Here is a 4139-nt window from a genome sequence, read left to right as displayed (position 1 = left end):
AGAAGGAATATAAATCAAAAGCACATGGCCTGGAGAAAGTAGCAGGGATTTCATAGCTGGGGAAGAAAGTGGTATAAAGAACTATTTGTCCAATAGACAAGAACAAACATAGAAATGAAGAATGACATCAACTCAGAGGCTTCTTCCCAGCAAAAGACCCTACAACTTACTCAAGAACAGCTTATGAAATTAAAAAAAAAAAAAGATCGAAAATGCATACTTGTAAGGGTGTAATGGTAAAAAAAATTACTAGGACTCAAAACAATAATAAAATAACTAACCTGAAATAAAAAAGGGCACATTTTTTAGTGAATTTGAACAAACTCTTCTCCAACAGTCATAAAAAATAGACAAAAGGAAAATGAAAAATGCTCAATATAACTAAATAGAGCTATTTATGAGAGACATTTTTATGAAAACCTTCAAGAGTTGTCACCTTACACCTGGGAGAATGGCTGTTAAGGAAAAAATGTGCAAAGAAATATATCTCTGAGACCTACTGATGGAGATTCAAATAAATACAGTGATCTCAGAGCAGTGTAAATGCTCCTTTAAAAGCAAATTGGAATAGGGTAGGAGGAGGGAGTTTGTAGAAATTATTGTAATCAGATACAGAATTTTTAGGTTATTTCCAGAAAATATTTGGAAGATATGGTCAATAACAGTATGTTGGAGACTTGAAAGTTGCTAATGAGTAACTTTTATATGGTTTTAAAACATAAAGTGTATCAGATTACACATATAACAAACATCTGGATTTACTTCATTTATAATGCATTAATATGTCAAAACATTACATAAAGTACCAAAAATACATATAATTTTATTTCTTACTTAAAAATTAAATAAGTAATATAAAACCACCAGTAATATATGTGTTTTGTTGAGGCAAAACCTGTGGGAAGACTCTTGATGTTTGGAAAGATTATAAGTAGGACTCAAAGGACAGTAACTGTATGTTTACATAGCTAGCTTTGCAAGGCTTCATTGCTCTCTCATCTTCAATAATCTTCACTTTTTGAGAGAGGCACATCAGACAACTTCTCCTAGTTCTGGTTTCTCCTGCTGACTAGTGCTGATTCAGATGGAGGCCTGGTTGTTTCTTCTGGATTGTGCTGTGTTTGCTGATTCGTGTTTGGTGACACTTGAACTGGACTGCTGATATCCAGACAGTGGAGATTGGAACCACTCCAAAGAACTACTTCTAAACAGGTCTACATCCACACTGTACTATTACCCATCTTTTCACTCCCTACTTTTTTGCAGAGCATTTCCCCTTAATTATCTTATTGGCTAATAAAGATGTCAAAAAGCTAATCGATGGGCGAAAATGAGGAGGCAGGTATTTTGGGCAAGACAGGAAGAAAAGGGGAGGAGTAGCTGGAAGAGATGGTGGATGGAGGAAGACAGGGAGAGAAGGTAGAAGGAATATAAATCAAAAGCACATGGCCTGGAGAAAGTAGCAGGGATTTCATAGCTGGGGAAGAAAGTGGTATAAAGAACTATTTGTCCAATATAGGTGTGCAGTTTATAAATACATAAGTGAGTTGTGTTTCCCTTATATGGGCTTATTGGGGTTAGAAAGTTACCACAACATCTTTGGATGGTGGGCTAGAAGTGGGTCAAACTTTTGGGAACCCTTATTAAAGTAGGTTTAATGAAATCTATGCGTATACCTGGGATAATCATTATCAGAGCAAATGCATGTGTCTATAACTACTGATATCTTACAAAAGAGGACATGCAAAGCTCAGACTAAAATGTGTTGAAAATAAATAAAAAACAAAACTTGTCCATTGTGACTTGACACTTTATTCCACATACGTGTTATCAGATAATGCAAGGTAATGTAATTTTCTTTGACAATAGTTTTCTTCAACCTTTCACATGGATTTCAGTTCAAGAAGAGTCTTGAGTGGTACTCAAACAGCACTCTTTATGGAGTGTTTGCTGAATTTCAGTAACACCTTTCAAAGTGTTTTATGCAAGTTACCATCCCTCAATTTCATGGCATGTGAAGTATATAGTTTCAGTATTTTAGAGATTAGGGAAATTCAGAACTCAAACCCAGACTTAAGAAAGATGTTACTCCTCCCAAAAGGCAAAGATGGTTCTTATCCCCCTGAATGTTGAACTGAAAAGCATATTATTATTTTTTCAGTCTATAGAAAGAATATTTGAAAATGTAGATGTCTATGAGTTTTGTTAGAATATTCTCATTTTCCTGTTTGAACTGATAGCTTGATACAGCCCAGGGCTACCTGAAAAGCTAGTCTCAATTGTAGGATTTCCCAGATCAGACTGGCCTCAGGGACATGATCCTGAGGGGTTGTCTTACTTGATATAGAAGAGGCTAGCCCACTGTGAGTAGTACTATTTCCTGGACAGGTTATTCTGATGTGTATAATAAAGATAGTAGAGAATCAACCCATGAAGAAGCTAGAAAGCAGGCATAGTTTCTGCCTTAGGTTTCTACTTCAGTCACATGATTTCCCACTGTAATGTATTATAACTTACACTGTGAAATAAACCCTTCCTTCCTCTGATATACTTTTGTCCTGAGTGTTTTCCTACAGCAACATATATAAAGTGTAAAAACTTCTTTCTCCACTACATGCCAGTTTGACTTTATTTATTTGCTTCATATGGTTAAGGCTATAGATAAGAATTAATTTGCAAATAATTTAACTCAATTTCAATAAGCTAAACATCCCATGACTATGATTTTGGCATATCTAGAACTTTAAAGTAAAATTTTAGGTGCATGTATGTGAAACGTAAATGGACATTATTAGAATTTGATAAATTGCATGGTGGTCAATGAATACAATATGACTGAGTATTCTGATTCTGCAAAAGAATAAAATACACAGAGCTAAGCTGTTTTTAACATCAACTAGATATATTTTCCCTAAGGCTGACATAGTGGCAATCATATCCCTGGCACTCAGCAATATACAACAACAACAACAACAAAAATTAGATAAAACAAACTTAATCAATCAGTGTGGTGCAATCTAGACTCTGATGTATCACTTCCCTGAGTGCCGTTTTTCATAGTAAACCCAAGGGTGACATTGGGATCCAATACTGTTATCTTTTTCTGTCTTTAATTAAGTTGAAAACTATAGGACTGTTGTGTGACTGTTTCATATCATAGCTATTTAAATGCCTAATTCTTGTTTCTTTTTTGTCTCTTATGTATAATAAACCAAGTTTTTCTAATGACATAAGATAGAATGATCATGGTTTTTATATAAATCTGTATTTTAACTAACATTTTAAAAGGGAAAAATTAATTGATCTCTCCTACAAATCCCCAGACTCCATCTACATTTTTTCCATAATACTTTATTTCTCTTCAATCCACTCCATTTCTCTTCAGTGAACTGAAGTAGGGAGAAATGTTCATAAATGATTGAAATGTTGGAAGAACAAGCATTTTCATGTAGATATGATTATTTTTACAGACTGCTCAGTGCTCCTTTTTAAGCACTTCTGAATTTCTTAAAAGCTCCAGAGTTCCTGCTCATTATAATAGAAAATTATATCTAAGCTCAAGAGCTTCTCTGCTCAGTTTATGTGTATTAAAATCAGGACATCAAGTGATGGATGGGGTTCCTGTCCCACAGTCACATCTCTGACCCATAATTTTTCCTGTCTGAAAGAATTACAGGAATGGAAATGGAGACTAAGGAAATGAAGGTCCAGATACAAGCCCAAAGTGGAATCTAGCTCAAGGGGAGGTCCAAAGACCTGACACTATTACTGAGGCTATGGAACGCTCACAAAAAGTGATCTATAATGACTGCCCTCTAAAATACTCAACAAGCAGCTGTAAAAGTCAGATGCAGATATTTGCACCCAACCAATGGTCAGAAGCAGGTGACCCCTATTGTTGAATTAGGGAAGGCTGAAAAAATCTGAGGAGAAGGACAATCCTGTAGGAGGACCAGCGATTTCAATTAATCTGAATCCCCAAGATCTCTCAAATACTGGACAACCAAACAGACAGCATACACCAGCTGATATGAGGCTCCCAACACACATACAGTAGAGGATGTCCAGGTCTGTGTTCATTCCAAGATGATACACCTAACCCCCTAGTGACTGGAGGCCCCAAGAAATTTAGAGGTCAG

This window comes from Mus caroli, chromosome 15, assembly GCF_900094665.2.
Source record: "Mus caroli chromosome 15, CAROLI_EIJ_v1.1, whole genome shotgun sequence".
NCBI lineage: Eukaryota > Metazoa > Chordata > Mammalia > Rodentia > Muridae > Mus > Mus caroli.
Note: the sequence above shows the minus strand (reverse complement) of the source record.